At 31.9% G+C, this 19,113-nt stretch overlaps 1 long non-coding RNA gene across 2 annotated transcripts in view; it reads right to left on the bottom strand.

The window, feature by feature from the left end:
* LOC138446516 (uncharacterized) overlaps positions 1–19,113 on the bottom strand; it is a 29,046-nt gene that overhangs the window by 5,694 nt on the left and 4,239 nt on the right. For both annotated transcript variants that reach the window (XR_011259369.1, XR_011259368.1), the window contains exons 2-3: positions 17,119–17,209; positions 9,886–9,953 (exon numbers count right to left, since the gene is read on the bottom strand). This is a non-coding gene — a long non-coding RNA (uncharacterized lncRNA). The remainder of the gene's footprint in view (positions 1–9,885; positions 9,954–17,118; positions 17,210–19,113) is intronic.

The following is a 19,113-nucleotide window of genomic DNA, read 5'->3' on the forward strand; positions in this document are numbered from 1 at the left end:
CTTTGTTGTGCAACTATCACACCATCCATCTCCAGAACCTTTTCATCCAGAACCAATTGAAACTGTACCCACTGAACACTGCTCACTTCTCTATTACCTCAGCCCCTGGAAACTACACTCTGCTTTTTGTCTCTCTGAATTTGCCTATTCTAGGTACTCTGTATAAAAGGAATCATACAGTATTTGTCCTTTAGTGTCTGACTTACTTAACAAAGTTCATCCATATTGCATATATTAGACTTTATATCCTTCTTATGGCTGAGTAGATTCAATTGGGTAAATGCTACAGTTTATTTATCCACTAATCTGGGAAATAGATGGGGAATCAGTGGCAACAGTGTCAGACTTTATTTTGGGGGGCTCCAAAATCACTGCAGATGGTGACTGCAGCCATGAAATTAAAAGCCGCTTACTCCTTGGAAGGAAAGTTATGACCAACCTAGATAGCATATTAAAAAACAGAGACATTACTTTGCCAACAAAGGTCCATCTAGTCAAAGCTATGGTTTTTCCAGTGGTCATGTATGGATGTGAGAGTTGGACTATAAAGAAAGCTGAGCGCTGAAGAATTGATGCTTTTGAACTGCGGTGTTGGAGAAGACTCTTGAGAGTCCCTTGGACTGCAAGGAGATCTAACCAGTCCATTCTAAAGGAGATCAGCCCTGGGTGTTCTTTGTAAGGACTCATGCTAAAGCTGAAAAACTCCAATACTTTGGCCACCTCATGCGAAGAGGTGACTCACTGGAAAAGACTCTAATGCTGGGACTGGCGGCAGGAGAAGGGGACAACAGAGGATGAGATGGCTGGATGGCATCACTGACTCAATGGACATGAGTCTGAGTGAACTCCGGGAGCTGGTGATGGACAGGGAGGCCTGGCGTGCTGCAATTCTTGGGTCGCAAAGAGCCGGACATGACTGAGCGACTGAACTGAACTGAATCTATGGATATTTGCTTTGTTTGATCTTGTGGTTATTGTGATAAATGTTGCTATGAACATGGTATATAAATATCTATTTGAGTTCAATTCTGTTGGGTATATACCCCATTATATATTACTGGATCATATAGCAATTCTTATTTTTTAAGGACCTGCCATACTGTCTTCCATAGTGCTGTACCATTTTACACTTCCATCAGCACTGTACAAAAGTTTCAATTTCTCTACATCTTTGACAACACATATCACGTCTCTTCAAGTCTTTCGCTCATTTTTTAACTAAGGTTTTTGTTTTTCTTTTTGGTTGCAGAAGCTCTTGATACATTCTGGATATTTAACCCTTATCAGACACATGACTTGCAATTATTTTCTATTTTGTCAGTTGCCTTTTCACTCTATAGACAATTATCTTTTAACACACAAAAGTTCTAAATTTTGATCAAAGTTCAATTTAGTTTTTGCACGAGGCCTGCGTTTTTGGTGTCACATCCAAGAAATACAAGTCCAATGTCATGAAGCTTTCCTCCTGTTTTCTTCTAAGAGTTTTATTGTTTTAGTTCTAACATTTAGTCTTTGATCCATTTTAAGTTAATTTTTGTATATTGTGTGAGGTATCTAATTTTTCTTTAGGGTATCCAGTTTTGCCAAAACCGTTTGTTGAAAAGACTGCCCTTTTCCCATTTAGAGGTCTCAGCACATTTGTTGAAAATCACCTGAACATATATGTACAAGGGGCCTGGGGCTCCTAGTTTACTTTTAGGGGTTTCTCTAGTTTATTCCAATTGGTCTATATGTCTGACTTTATAGCAGTACCATACTGCTTGGTTACCATAGCTTTATATTAAGTTTTGAAATCAGGAACTCTGAGAGTGTCAACATTGTTCTTTTTTCCCAAGATTCTTTTGGCTATTCCCCTTCTGCAAAGAATGTCATTGAGATTTTGATACACATGGCACTGAATCTGTAGATCACTTTGGGTAGTATTTCATCTTAACAAAATTAAGACTCCCAATATATGAACATGGGATATCTTTTATTTATATTTCTTTAATTTCTTTTAGCAATGTTATATAGTTCACAGTACACAAGTCTTTCATTATTGGAGTTAATTTGATTCCTAAGCATTTTATTCTTTTTGATGTTACTGTAAATGAAACTGTTTTCTTAATTTCCTTTCTGGATTATTCATTGTTAGTGCATAGCAATGCAACTGATTTTTTAATGCTGATTTTGCTTATTACAACAGGTTTGTGTGTGTGTTATGAGCAAGGTTTTTCTACATATATCATGTCATCTGTGAACAGAAATAATTTTACTTTCCAAATTCTTTATACCTAAAATTGGTTCACAGCTACCTGGTAATCTTGGTCCTTTCGTTCTTCTAGAAAAACATCAGACAGGTGTCTCATCTCTCCCTTCAAACCTCCAACATCTCCCTTTCATCCTCACTTTCATTCAGAAAACAGGAACTATCAGAAGAGAATTTCTGCCAATTTCCACCACAGCAATACACATATATGTGCCTGTGCCCATGTAACTCTTTCTTCTTTGTATTATGAACAATCGCTGTTCATATGACCAATCCTGCCCCTTTCAATAGATTTTATCTTCTGTTGATAACTTAAAGATATTCCTGTAGCACTCTCCCTTACATCTTTAATTTTTTTCTCTATTGGATCATTCCTATCGGCAAACCAACTTTGCAATTTCTCTCAATTTCACCTCTTAAAATTACTACTTTTCTGTGAAAATACTGCAGTTTTATCACTGATGTTTTAATAAACACAAAGATCTTTTCCTATCTATTTTTAATTCAGAGATAATTAAAAACCACAGCTTTCTATTTGAAAGCTTGAAAAACTTTAAATATTAGAAAACCTTTCCACATGCCAGAAAAATATGGAAATCCTTTATTTAAACATATTAACGAAGTTAAAGATTCCACTGAAGCAATTCCAGCAAGGGAAGGTACATGTCTCTTTACTTGTGTTCAATATCAACAATAATTTCTTAGGCTGATAAGCTCTGATTTTTTCCTTTCCATTTATAATAATTGCTGCCTACTTTTGGGTGCCAAAGTAAGTTTTTTTATCATGCCTTCAAGAAAGGGTTACTTTAAATTCAAAATTTCTTTGACTCTATAGACAGTGTCTATTGTCACATGTTAGGGACATTCAGATGCTAATACATGTCATGGAAATATTTATACTACTTTGTTGTTTATATATATCCTTTATGTGTTACTAAAATACTTTAGATTTTTCAAATAGTTCTACTTTTAATCTGGCATTAACATAATTTATAATAGTAATTACTTCAAGTATGCTTCAAATTATGCATATAAACCTCTAAGGAGCTGGTGATACATAGTCCCTCAGGCACAGACTGACTCTCCTGCTCAGGACAGTGGAATACTACACAGGTGGTATGATATATAGATTATACCTGGAGAAAATAAAATTCACAGACAACAGATTAAAAAATTTGCTTGTTTTTTTGGATACAAATGCTTAAAAACAAAGATTTTATTAACTAGATAAGATACATTTAAAATTCAGTGTTGAGAATAGGTTTGAAATGAAGCAATATTTAGATATAATCCAGAAACCCTGTTTTATAATCCAAACAAAACTCAGTTTAAGTGACTATAAAGTTGTACTGTTGCCACCTTTTCCCGATGAAGAAATTAATGATTACCTAGAAACTGTGCATGAAGTGGATTTCAATCTAAATAATTTATTCCAAAAAAGTCAGGAGATGTATGTACTTATACAAGAACTATATATATAAGTATACATATATACATATAGTGCACGTACGCTAAGTTGCTTCAGTCACGTCCGACTCTTTGCAACCCTATGGACTGTAGCCCTGCAGGCTCCTCTGTCCATGGAATTCTCCAGACAAGAATCCTGGGGTGGGTTTCCACGCTCCCCTCCAGATCTTCCTGACCCAGGGATTGGACTTGTGTCTCTTATGTCTCCTGCACTGGCAGTCAGGTTCTTTACCACTAGCACTACCTGGGAAGCCCCATATATATAGTATTTTTAAAATGTTATCATTTTATCATTATCCTAACAATAGTATCCTTATATACAAAATTAAATCACTTAGTTTTTTAAATAGTTTTTAATTTTTGATTGACTTCTCTCTACTCCCTAGATATGAATTATAAATATACCATGTCAGCCAAAAAGTGCAATATAAAAGGTTCAATGAGAACACAAATATGCTATTTATCTTAACTTTCTTTCATTACTCTTTTACATTCAAATTTATGAATACTTACCCATTACTATTCTTTTTTTATCCTCTGTCAATCCATTCAGTTGTTCAATAAAACTAACTGGCTCTTTCTTTGAGATTATAGTTCATCAATTTCTTTGCCATTCATAATTTTATACCTTAAAATCAGGTCTAGGTACAAGATATCTACAACTGTATTTCAGCCTGACTTCCTGTCTTTAGTTAGCTAACAAACTTCTTAAAACTCATACATTCAAGAATATATCTGTGGTTTCCCAAGTGGAATGTGTACTCTTCTGCCTAGTGTCAATGTATAACCAGGCCCTCTCCAGTGTTTCCTATTTTTCGCCAATGAAAACACTCCACAATTCAAGTTAAAACATCTCTTTTAAGAGCCATGACAACCAAACGCCTTACATGGATCTTTCTGAAATAACCAGAAATTTTAACAGGAGCTGGGTATCATTATAGTAAGAGGTTTCAAGCCTGATGCTACTGTGGTCACCAGTTGAGTAGAAAGTGGAAAAAACACAATTGCTCATCATTTGAGTAGTGACTATCCTCTCCCACTATGTGAAGGCTCCCGGGAGAACTGAGACGCTTGTAATAAATTATTTTCCAATTCTTTCCCCTGCTAAGGAGAATATTCGTACCTGCCCTTTGAATCTTCATCAAACCTACTAATGGAGGCTAAAATTAAACCCCGTTCCATTTATTCCTACTTTTAAGGACAACTTAAGTCTATCTTCTCTAGTGGATTCTTACTTCAGCCTCTCTGAAGAACTGAATTATCCATTTATAGTAAGTTTTGAATCCAGTCAATTATTCCCAGAACTGAATACTGTGCTGAGCAGATAATTGGTTTCATTATTTCATACTTATCCTCCCTGCAAATTAAGACTAGCTACATGGCAATGCTTGCTGGTACAAACCATGCCATTCCTCCACTCCTATATCCCAGTCCATTGGAAACGTCATAGAGCCTACATCTTCACCAAGTAGTTACGAAAGGAACTCCGATGACTAAACTTAGAACCAAAAAAAATCTAAAAAATTCAGGAAACAGAACCATTCAGTTCTTGTCCTTTAATCTTTACACAATAGTTCTCAGTTTCAAGTCTGGTTGTTTGTATTCTGGCCTGCAGGCTCTTAAGTATCTCTACTGGCTTCTGAGGTATCAACTTTTCATTCTTACGGTCTTCTAAGAAAAAAAGTCATTTTGAAAGGTGAGGTAAAATAAATGTCTTGCTTAAGTCAATCTGAAAATAAATCTGAGTAAATGGGAATATTTACATAACTTAAATTAGCTTTCTTTTAATATTAGATAACAGACAAGAATTCAAAAGAACAAAAATTATGCATTTTAACATAAGTTAATGATCCCCCCCCACCTCTTTGTAAGTGATATGCAACTCTAATTTTGTTTCCATTAATATTTTTGCTTAGGTTCATTTACTTTCTATCTGACACTGCTCTAAATTCAATTCATATAGTTTTTACATAAAGCATTACTGTATTTAACAAAGATATTAAAAAGTTCTAAACATGTCTCCTAAACTCTTAAATCATCCTGCAGTAGAAGTCACTGGTCAATTTCTGCATTTCTAACTTTATCAATGAAATGAGCAGTAGAAGAAATTTACTGAGGCAGCAACTAAATAGAACAGTCAATTTGGAGCCAGAAGACCCAAGATGGAATTCTGGCTCTGTCCCTTATGAGTCAAGATCTTGGATAAAATATTTCAGTACACAAAGCCTCAGTTTCTACTTTGTAAAACGGGACCTATTAATGGCTACTTCATGAACCTGGTGTTAAGGCTGTAAAATCTTATAAACTTTTATGAGCACATCGAGAGGGGAACAAGTATTCAACAAAAACCTGCTGAATCCAAATTTACAGTAGGATCTGAAACACACTTCTGGCAGACTTAGGGATTCAGTGGCCTATGATTCAACATGAACCAACAGTACTGATGACAAAGAGAAAGTGGAATCAGGATACATTACTGTAAGTATCTTATTCATAAGACACATACTGTATTTTGTACCTCAAACCACACTGAATATACTGGGTTCAGTTCTATATACAGTAGTTTAAAAGAAATACTGTCAAAATGTGGCAGATCCAAAGTGAAATATTCAAGATACTAATGGTCTAGAATTCATATTGTGAGAACTAGTGTAAGGACGTGGGAATGTTTAGCTCAAAATACAAAAACTATTTTTAGAAGACAAATCAGGGCCCAAAATTAAGTTATATGCTAAACTGAAACCTGCTCCCTTACAAGACTTTTACTTTCTATTACCACAGAGTTATTACAGATATAAATACAATTTATAACACTAAGGAAGAAGTCTATTTATTACAGTTCTAATTCTAATATTCTGAGGGCTAAAATAAGATGAATACAGATCAATTAAAAAACTGACATAAAAAATTCACTGCATTTTACTAACCTGTCTTATTAAGGATTTGGAGGACAAACTGCCAATTTTAAGTTCTGACTATAAGGCACCAAATTCCAGAGGCATAAGAAACAGCTTGTAGAACCAAATTAAGGAAAATAAAACTGAAAGCAATTTTAATAAACTTATCGGAAGTAACAGGAAGAGTACAACCGACAGTCTAGGCAAAAAGTCAGGTGTGATTGCAGACAACTGGATATATGATTATGTCAATCTGCATTCAATTTATTCCTATTTTTACAGAGAGATAATTTTGTAGACTCAGATTTCAGACAAATAGGCAAATGGTAAAACTGCAGAGAACAGTTTGGGATGTTACCTACTATATTTATGCTTAGAACTTGAAATACCTATTATACTAATATTTTAGCTATTATACTAATGAGCTCATTAGATTTGTATACTTATTTCCTACTTAAATCAAGGCTTGTGCTATTAAATTCTGTCTTGCCTTCATTTCCTAAGAAAACATCCAAAGGCAGTTCATAAATAGTACGTTTTCTATTATTCTTCTTTGAGTCATCCATCGTGAGCTGAGAAGTTGTTCAGGGTGGGAGAACAATGAATTTACTCCCTTTCTATAGTTTTGGTGTTAAAATTCAAATTTTAGCTATAATTCTAGTGAGATAAAAAACACAGCATTGCCTTAATCATTAAAGCTCAAATTTAACCCATTCTCTTACACATATATATGTCAAATAAACAAAATTTGAGAACAGAACACCTGGTATCTGGTTAAGCATTGTCTGCTTCTCAAAAAGTTATTTGAACAATGACTGGAAAATGGCTGTTACATATCATGAACTATCTCTGTTCACAAATTATAAAACAATATATATAGCTTTAAAAGTTTAGATTTAATGTTTACTAAATATCAGTTGATGATATTAAGTTTGCAAATCTTTCTTCATCACCAAATGCTGACAGTACCTAGCACCCTATAACATTTTCTGCTTCAGATTATAACATCCTTTACTAATCCAAGTGCCAAAAGAGCAATTTGTTTTTTTCCTCTTTTGGCACACATCTCCCAGAAATATTCACATTGCAAAATTATTCAAGATAATTAAAATTTCCTCATGAGTGGTATTTGTTGTTGTTTAGTTGCTAAGTTGTGTCCGACTCTTTTGTGACCCCATGGACTGTAGTCTGCCAGGCTACTCTGTCCATGGGATTTCTTCAGGCAAGATTACTGGAGTGGGTTGCCATTTCCTACTCCAGGAGATCTTCCTAATTTACAAAGTCAAGGTCAAAATTTTTTGTGGTAAAGAGACAGAAGCAATAATATTAACTGCTGACAATGAACCTGAAGATGCTATTTTATTTTACACCAAATGATGTATTATTTTAAACTCACAAAACAGAAATATGTAAAAATCAAAAACATAGCTCAAGAAAGGAAAAAAAGTAAGAAGTGCAACTATTTCTGAATATTTTATGTTAAGCAACAGAAGTTTAAGGGTTTTAAACCAAACCTGAAAAATATTTAATCTCTACTCAACTTGTAGAAATGAATCCAAAGCACTATCATTTTTTACAGTATCAAACATATGAAACAAAAATATTCCATAACTTCTGGAACATCTATGTTCCACGAGTAAATAGTTAAAAAAATATCTTAAGGAAACAATGGCATTAAAATAAACACGAGAGAGAGAAGGAAAACACACACAACCATGAAGAATCAATGACCACTGTCACTATGGGCCTATTTTTCTGGGTATAGTTTAATTGGAAACATCACTATTTTAGTATCTAAGACTAAAAGGAACTCCAGGCATATTACCTAAAGGAGACAAGAGAAAGTATTCCAACTATGAAATATAGCAAATGACCTGTGTTTTAAAAGAGTCTGGAGAGTATCCAAGAAAGGCTGTTTGCTTGGAAATTTATAAAACAGATGAAATGAGCTTAAGAATGTGACATCATCAGTACTTACAAATCTACTGGAAATTAAATGCTATCTATTTCCTTTTGAAAAGTGTAATGCCCTCCAGTCTACAGTAAGAGTGCAATACCAATTGAAAAGATTTCTTTTTCTAAGAGTTAAGTTGAAGAAAAAGCTGAGCTGGCTTCCAAGGGACCAATTATGAAACCCAAGCCCGGATTATATAGGATTCTTTGGGGATTTGCAAAGGTTTCCATTCTAGTTTTCCAGAAACAAAAATATAAAAGGAAAAAAATCAGAAAAAAGAAGTGATCTATGGCATTTGGCTACTACTCTTCAAACTGGCTTATTATAATATTTTCAATATTTAATTCATTCCTACCCTAAAAACTAATTATTGAGTTCAATGGCTAATCTATGATAATAAAGTCACTCCTTGACACATACACATTATTTACTGGGTCCTTAATGCAATGGTATGAGGTAATGTAAGAGAAGCATCTGAAGCACTAGTTTTCATTTAAATAGGGCCATCCCTCAATATCAAGAACAAAAACAGGAGCACTTGAATTTTTTGTTTACAAATGTAAAATTAACTGAAGGAATACATGATAACTAACCTTTCTGGTAGCTGATTTCAGTGTCTCAAATTTAAGGAAATAAGTATATTGGGCATTTATCATAACCTTGTTTTTGACAGTTTTTCTAGGAATATGATATTAATTTTGGCTAATCTATTAGGATTATTCCCTTAGCATTTTTAAGTTTCTCAAAAGTAAAATGAATCAAGGTAAAAATGTTTCTTATTCTAAGAAGGAGGTGTGCATGTGTATATATAAAAGGAAGGAAAAGGGATTGCCTTCCTGTTTTTCCCACCCCTTGAAGTTTAACAGCTAAATTTTAAGCACGTCACAAGAAGTCAGAAGTATAATCTAGTGAAATGTAGGATAAATGAAAAAAAACTATCAGGTGGAGAGGACATTCCAATTTCTAAAACCACAAAATAACTGTTAGTAAACCTGAATAATGATGACAATAAGTAGACTACTACTTATTTGTAAGTTCCTTTGAAGGAAAAGGGTTTAAAATTATCATTCTCAGATATAGGGATGAGAGGGCTGAGCTGTAAAATCCTCTCCAAGACAGAAAACTTACCCAAGGCAATGGCATGATTTGTGCTCTAAAATGGAGAAAGTTAACATCAAACTTCAACATGTTGGGGGCCAGAAAAGTTAGAAAGTTGTCATTCTAGGATAGTAGGAAAAAATTCTGAAATAAACCAAAGCATAATGCCAAACAGTAACTTTTTTATAGCAATGGTAGGAGGGCTGCCAGTTAATACTTACTAGGTAAGAACTGCAGGGCTAAGTAGGGGGGCTTGTTATACTATAGTCTTCATTTTATTGTTAATAACCTAGGAAAAAAAAAACAAGAAAGCCTCAAAAAACTTTGATCACTTTATATAAGGTAGAAAATTTTCAGCAAGGTGACAATCATCGTTTTTCAGTCCTTATGTAGCACAGGACAAACACAGGTTAGAAATACCTAGCAGCATTTATATATTAATATTTCATTTCAGAGTACTATCACTAATTTTTAAAATTCATTTCTCTATTATTATTACTCTCCTGAAGTTTAAAAGTTGAATTTGTAAGTGTAACTAAAACTCATACTTTAATGTCTAACTTGGAACACACTGAGGCTTCTGGAGGACATCATATAATTGCAGATATTTTAAGATAAATTCAGTACCATAGCTCCACACTTAACAATCTCTTTTTCTCACACACATACACATGAAAAGTACAAATCCATATATTACCCAATTCCAAGAATTCTACTGTAATACACTATAAATACTAAGCTTAAGTTGGAGCCTAAAATGCATGAAGAAATTTCTGAAAACAGTATGCTATGATCTATGGTCAAAACCAAGAAAACACAGTCATGAAATTGCTTGAATTAAAGAGTAAATGAAAGAGTAGTGATAAAAAAAGAGAAACTGTTTCCATGGTTGTCCTTTACTCATAAGAGTAGGAAGATTAAATGCCAGCAGGCAAAGAAAGGAAACAGTAGAGCTCATCTTTAAAAATAAAAGAATTTTAAAATATTCTAGCAGGTTAAGTTGGTTAGAGTGTTTGATTTCTGTGGGCCATGGTTATATGTTGTAGTTTATACACCAACTAACTGTTAAACACTTACAAGACACAGAATACATAAACCCAAATCCATGTTCTTAATGGAGTATTCCAACTGTACATCTTACTACAGAGTATCTTCACCAAACATGACTGTACATTTAAAAAACTTATTTGAAAAAATAAGTACTTCGAATCCACAGAAAAGTCAGCAGAATAGTAAAATGAATCTCCATATCCCACCCCTGGCCTTCCAATGAAGCTGTATTGAATTCTAATGTTTGGTCATCCTTACTTTGCTTTTATTTTTTTTTAATAAAAGACTTTACATATAGCTAAGTCTCCTGTAGCATACCTTGGATCCCATTCCCTCTCTAAGACATAATCATAATCCTGAATTTGGTATTTAATTCCTATGCATCCTTTTACACTATTACTACAAATTCAAGTATTAGAAGACATTCATCTGTGATGATCCACATGGCTCTCATTTTAATAGCTGGATAACAAACATTTTTCATCATATGACTATGTCACAATTTGCCATTCTCTGTTGCTTAACATTTACATTGCTTTCAATTTTTTCTATTAAAAGTAAAAATAAATAAGCCTTTACTACAAATGTCTGAGTTTATATAAAACATGTAGGAATGGAAGTGTTGAGCTAAAGCTTATGTATATTTTCATCCTTTAGCAGGGTGTTGCCAAATGCTCCCACAAGCAGCATATGAAAGGTTCCCTTTCTGAATTTTCTCCAATACATATTTAGAAGTACATTTAAGATAAATAGCTACTATCTAAATGGAAATTAAAAAAATTCAAGTGATCAATTCCTTCTGTTTTCATCAAGTACAGGTTAAATAGAAGTATACTAAATATACCAACAAACAAACTTAAAATTTGGCCCAAGGTACTCGAACAAAAATAAAGTTTTCATGATATGAAAGAAAAATCTAACAATGGAAGAAATACCAAGACTTCATTTAGAACTACTGTGTAAGAAATGATAAGATTCATAATTAGTTTCTGAGCTCAGAGAGGGGAAAAAAAAGCAGATAATGTAAATGGCTCATTGGTGTGAAGAATCCTCCCCCAAAATAATTTTGGGCAGTGTTCTCACGTGATACTTCTGGAAACAAAACAAAATAAAACCCTGACAAAACATTTCACTTAGCACTTGAAAAACAACACAAGATTCCTAAGTCCAGCTCCACAGATTGTTCAACACATCTGGAAAAATGCTTTATTCTGGGTTATTTTGGTATAGGTGGTCCATAGACACTTTACACAGTAATTAGTAGTAATAACAAGATGTTTCCAATATAAAGCATTATGTAACTCACTTTTTTGGTTAAGGATAGGTAATAGTAATTAATATGTTATCTGTTAAATTACATCAGCTTATTAATGAAACATTGTAGTATTAGGGAAAAAAAAACAAAAATCAACCAACCAAACAAAAAGATACCCCATGATTATCTCTTCAAAAAAATGAATGCTATGCAAATGTTGGACTTTAAGAACTGGGGTACTAGGCTTATATGCTAAAAACTTCATTTATAAGTTTTCCAAGAATGTTACAAGTGAAATCTGAACTTTAATAGATATCCAATATTCACTTCCCTTTAGCTACAACCTACTGGAATTTGGAAACAAAAGAGAAAAATATATAGACAGCATTTAGATTATGCACATTTGCAAATTCAAATAATTAAAAGTAAAAATGACTCTTCTATACTACTTGAAATTACAGTCTTATTTTCAAAAGATTGAGAATAATATGAACTTTCCAAATACTAATTTCAGCTATAAGACATTATTTTACTAATACTAAAAAGATTTATGGGCTTCCACCTGTAGCCCACTTTGTCTGGATACACAATGCCCAAGCAGTATAGTGTGTTGTTCTTTTTAGTTACAGTGAAATTAAAAAAAAAAAATTGGCCTGTTTAGACTGGGCTATAAAATATAGGCATTATGGGCTTAGAATATGGTCCCAAAGCGAAATAAACACTCCTATGACACCACAGTCAACTTTTCTTTCCTCAGTGTATTACTTAACTTGGGTTATCAATAACCATTAATAATTTATTCTAGCCTACCAGCTTAAAAGTGAAAAGCATGAAACATACCATAAATACTTTCAGAATCAAGACAGTTTTCCATTCAAACACATGTAATTAACTGAATAAAAATAAAATAAAATAAAACCAGAGTAAATAGTAAAATACAATGTCTTGAGAACTATAAGCCTCTAACTGTTCTCTTTAAGCTGTTTTGGGAAGAAAATACCTTTTTGTCAAAGAATGTATTCATTTTACTATATATGGGTTACACTAATAGTTGGGCCCTTCCCACCTGGTCTGTAAAAGCTAGTGGGTGCAGGCTCCACTGGCCACCATTATTACTGATGCTATTCTGTACAACAGCTGACAAGCAGCAGCAATCTCCCAGTCCCTGCTCCAAACTGTAAAGAGCAAGAACAAGGGCTGTTGGTGATACTTGCTTATTCCCTGTTGCTGCTACTGAAGCAGCAAGCTGAGAAAAGCACAATGCAACTTAGCACACAGAAGGAAAAACTGGTTCAGCTCAACCTATCTATATCTAGCAGGTCTGCTTGTATCACTACATGATAATTTCAGTAAGAAGGAATTTTTTCTTTAAAAAGTGGGATGGAGAGAGAATTAAAGACAAAATTGGTGTTTTGATTAGAAAGGGAACCTGTAATGTATCTACATGCATCATTAATTTTTTTCCTTAATGACACTTCAGTTCCTAGTTTAGATTTAACTGCTCAATTATCAAAATTCTCAGAAGAGTTTGAACAAGGTTCAGGGTGAATTCATAAAGAATATCTCCCCTACCCATTCTTCTAGAATATAAGAAAGTATCTAAACTTTAATCAAGAGATGAAATTTTATTATGCTTATAAAGAGCTCCAGTCTCCCAGGTTCCACATATCTATCTAATCAGCATCATATGTTTGACATCAGATACTATTAGCAAGTAAGATTTTACCCCAAAAGTTTTTACAAAAACTCCAACTATTAAAAACACTTTCCACATGTAATTAACCTCCTTTGAATGTATAATACAAAGCTAAAAACTTAGTAAGTACATAATATCAATTGATGACTAACAAATATTTGTTCTGTCAAATTATCTTTAAACTTAAATGTAATTCTATTTATGGACTCATAATTTTAAGTTTAAAAGAAATTTTTATTCTTTAACATCTTAAGTATTTCTGATTCTGAAAAATACTTAAGTCAGAAAAATTAGGACATCTGTAAATTTTTTAAATGCAAGAATTGGCTGGTAAGTTTAAATAGCTAGTCAAGAAGGCTAGGTGGGAGATTAAAATAAAAGTATAAGATAAAATAATAGTTACAATTTGGATACTTTGTTAAAAACCTCAATGTTAATTTTTATCAAAATAGAAAAAGTAATTTTTCCACTTAGCAGCAGCTCAATAACAATATTAATAAAAGTTTAAAAAAATTCTGAGGCTCACAGGATAACAAACTTATTAAATATATTTGTTTAGTATGAAAGCTTTCAATAAAAAAGAATAACAGCAAATATTAATGATTTTTAAAAATTAAGACATTTAGAAACAGTAACAACTTTAAAAAACTATTACCCAATCAGTCTTAGTAACTACATTTGAATCAGGCTGCATTTTTCTCTTCCAAGAGACTCTAACCATGAAAATAGGAAAGTAAAACTAAGCCAAATCACATATGTTAATAAAATATAAAAAGTGGTTTGTGGTACTGAGAACTGAAATTTTACTTCAAAATGCTATTAAATTAAAAAAAAATTAAGTCCAGACATTAATTAAATACTGCTTTTTGAAAATACTCATCAGAAAATACAATTCTGATGCATTAGGTCTATATGAAGAAAACAAACAGATTAAGGATCTATTTGCTAGTCAAAAAAGAAAACATAAGATACACACACATACAAAAACTACTTCAAATAAACATTAAAAATTCTTTCCTTAAGAAATTGTATCTACTCTTTAATGAATCCTTGGCAACATGGTAGACCTCAAAGAAAATGGTTACAGCTGACAAACTTTTTAAAATATAAGTTGTCCTTATATACCAGTATTATACATCAGTAACAAATAATGAATAATTTCAAGTCCCTTCATATGTAGACACGTTAAACTGCCTCTATTCTAGTTTATCCAAATATTCTTTTCCCCCAAGGATAACTCTTTCAATAAAACTAGAACACTGACAGTATAACTGTATTTTATGAAAAGCTAAGAATTTTCCTGAAAATAAATATTATTTAGTCCTGAAAATGCATTTAACTAAAAATATAAATATTTCGGAAATAAGACAAATCTATCACTGAAAAAATGTAACAAGATAAATCCTTTTCATCATATCATGTTATAAAGAACTGCATGTTAAGGCTTAGTTAGATAACCAGGTTTGTAAATTTAAAACAGCCAAAATTTTTACAAAATGTCCTTTCAGGGTAGTTAAGGGATAGCCAATCACATACAGCAGTAAAAGCCCTTATTAACCTGTCTCCTAAAATAACACACACTACTAATTATGTTAAAGTTTCTTACTCTGAAGAACTGACCAAATAAAACGGTTAATATCTGCACAATTCTTTTAGATATTCTTAACTAAGCTAAAAATTTGGAAGTTTATAAGCTATATAGATGGGACAGTTTTCTAATTCTAAATACTTGTATCCAAACAGTAAGTTTTGACAATTTCAGAGATCACAACTCATAAATTCTCTAAATTAGAAATAACTGTGTGGATTTACATCTTTTTCACAATATAAACTCAAAAGCTGTCTCTCTTCCCGAGTTTAAGGCTGTGCATAAAGATATATGGATTGAAAGTGATAAGCTGAACTTGGATTTTTTTCCCCCTTACATAATTATATTTTTTCACTCTTCCCCAGAAATTATATTTTTTACTTTTCATTTTAATATTCTCTCACCTAGAATGGTTAAGTTAAAGGGGAAAAAACTGTAGTCATTTTCATTCTATCCAAATTAAGCTGCTTTAAAAAAAAATTACACTCTCAAAGTTATCAAGACTTTCTGCATCTTGTATTTATCTCAAACAACCACTTTACAGTACAATGACACCAATATCTGAACTTCACTTTTATATCAAACTGATTTCTATCAAATTTTAACATTTTATTTAAAGATAACTGTTAACAGAGTCACATTCCTGGATTATCAAATGAAACAAATTTCTGATTTTTTATTTTGGCATGTATCTCAATGTTCAAACATTTTAAAACACACATCTGATAATACACTTTAAACATTTTTTAAAAAACACTTTTTAAAGATAAAAACAGTTCTAGGACCATATGATAAATACACTTCACTCTTAAGACTAAATTACACTTTTCTTATGAAAACAAACCTTTGTAATTTCCTATATCTTAAATACATAAAGTAAGCATTTTTTGGGTGAAAAAATTTAAAGAAAAAATTAGTGTGTTTTTTTTTTTAGTAAACCTCACTTTATTTAGCAAATAGAGTTTTAAAAATCATTAATGCTAATAATTTTTCATGTAATACTTTACTACTCAAAAATTAACCAAAGAATACACTGTAACACTGTTCAATGAGTTATCATTACACCAGATGACAATTCAGAAGATAGCCAAAATTGTATTAGCTAAGTATCTGAAAATTTCAATTAAAACTATAAAATAAATCTTCTTTCAAAGTAAATAAACATGCTAGAAAAGTATAAATCATTTCATCTGTGATAAGGTATTTTGGAGGTAAAGACAACAAGTCACTTGAAGTTTTGGAATCCTACAGTTTATTTTTAAACAGTTTGCAACTTTTGATATGAACAATTTAAGTATTTTACTCAGAGTCCTATGAGTAAGAGGCTAGTTTCTGCTTAGGAAAGTAGGTTTTTCAGTTTCAACCAAATTGCCACTTTTGGTTAGGACAGTACTTGGAATACTTCATATCTCTTAAAACATTCTCATTATCTGATTTTACAGGCTCCATCTACTACTATACCTGTCAAAGAGCAAAGCAAAGCACCAAATTCCATTTGATTTAAATCTACTATTTTATAATATGAAAAATCCACTATTTAAGTCTTTAACATATAACAATGTAATAATAACCTTAAGATAAAAAAAGAAAAATTATATATATTCATTTTTAGAATAAGTAAATTCACTTGGAGTTGGACCAAAGACCAAATGACAAGAACATTAATTATATATATTAAAAAAAAAAAACCTGAAGTTTTAATAAATCAAGAGAACTCAACTGTGGCCACTTCACTGGATGATTTCTATCTATTAATAAATCTTTATTGATTTTAGCTTAGCAAAAAGTTCTAGCTTTACAAACTGTCTAGCTCAATCATATTGCAAGGATATAAAATTGTATGCTTTTAAAATTCATTAGTATACCTTAATCTCCTATTATGTTCCAATGCATTATATGTTCAATCAAAGAAGTTAGCTTGTTCTCCAGAACTGGCTCTCTCCTAAAGGTCAAAACCTGCAATAAAAATGTCATGTATTATAGCATGAAGACACTCAACAGATTTCCGCCTCCTGCAGTTTCACAGTTGATCCCTGAACACAGAGGTAAGATCTTCAAAACAACCCCAATTTCGCCTATGTTCAAAGAAACCCTAACTTGAAAATAACGTTTTAAAAATAGAAATATCTTGATTAAAAACACCTGTGATATGCTTTATCATCCGAAGCCTCTTCAAACAAATCAGATTAATATGTTTCTGCTTTCATTTCTCTTTAGGGCATTCATTTTGAAAGCAGTGTAGATGAGTGTGTGTATTTATGTAGGTAGTTGTTAGAGGACTGGTCAAGAAGACTCCATAAAGAAAATAGAAATATAGTTTGTCTATGCTTCTTAAACTCATAAAATCCACACAGTTTAAAAAGTTTTCAAGGGATAGAGACAAATTTTTAACTACTTTTCTTCCCAAATTATGTTTTAATGACAGAAATTACCACTATTTTTAACTCTAGTCTTTTGTCAAGCCTGAGTGAATAACACTGCTATTTCCAAATGTTTTAAAATGTTACAATCTAACAGAAGAAAATTTAGAATTTACTTTTAATACAAATTAAAATATTTGTAAGTAATAAATGGATGAATGCTGAGCTACTGTTTTGTTTAATGTGTCCAAGTAGAGGTGGTGTAACTATATGTATGAAAGGGTGTTTTCATTTGTTTTACCTAAATCTTAGTAACTTAGTGATGATCAACTGTATAAAAATATTAGTTAATTACCAAAGGCTTATAATACATATATGTGACCCACAACGCTGTTTTCCATTTTTATTTAAAATAAAACAATCCTTTATTCCTCTGCAGCCAAATATCTGATTGTTTAATGACAAAAAACACACATATATATAACTCACAAACACTAATCCTGAAACCAAGACATTTAAAAATACTAGAATAATTTCTACATAGTCTTCCTCAAAAGATACAGTTTTCTATATGCGAGTATATAGAAAATGAAGCTATCTTAATTTTACAATGCACAGGATAATACAAGCCAATATGTATTCCATGCCAAATGTTAAGATTTTAAATAGCAGGGAAAGAAAAAAAATACTAAAGTACAAAGAGGTTCAGACAGAAGACAAATATTAAACCAAATGTTTATGATAAAAAAGATGTTAAAAAATCTTGAAATACTAAAATTCAAATCTATTACAAAACACAGCTTTTTACACTTTGAACCTACGACAAGTCTTTCCAGTACAAAGACTCTTTAGTGAAATGGGACAGGATTAAACAAGTGTATTTAATCTCAGAATTTGATGAAAAATATTGACTAAAATTCATATATCTATTTAATATCAATTCTAATACTTTAAACATCCTTCTAAAAGAAAGATGCTTTAAAGTATCTTTAATACAGGCAAAGAAAAAAAAAGGGCAAGAAAAAATCATTTCCCAACCAGAAAGCAGTATTCTTAGGAAGGTTCTAGAGTCATTTGTTCATGCAATTAATAAGAAAAATCCATAAACACATATTAGGAATGTGATACTCTACAACTGATTTACTTCTGTTAATATTAATAATGATTTTAAAGTTCTAGTACTGTCACTTGTAAAAAATGCGAAAGTGGCTTAATCTCATTTTGACACTTATTTGAAAGAAAAGTGGTAGTTTATTACTGATTTCCTTTGGTCTTAAGGGATTTGGGGCTACCAAATCTCAGAAAGTCATAGTCTGAATTCTAACTACATGCCAAAATTGTTGCCTGGCACATAGTGTTTCTAAGTTTGCTGAATTAAAACAAAGTAAAACTACATGTATAGTAATACTCTGACAATTCTTTCTAAGATGGTGTTTTCTAGTTATAATCAGACCAATAATCTGTTTCTTCTAAAAAAGGGTTAAAGAGAAATCAGTGACG

The sequence above is a fragment of the Ovis canadensis genome, chromosome 10, assembly GCF_042477335.2.
Source record: "Ovis canadensis isolate MfBH-ARS-UI-01 breed Bighorn chromosome 10, ARS-UI_OviCan_v2, whole genome shotgun sequence".
NCBI classification, from domain to species: domain Eukaryota; kingdom Metazoa; phylum Chordata; class Mammalia; order Artiodactyla; family Bovidae; genus Ovis; species Ovis canadensis.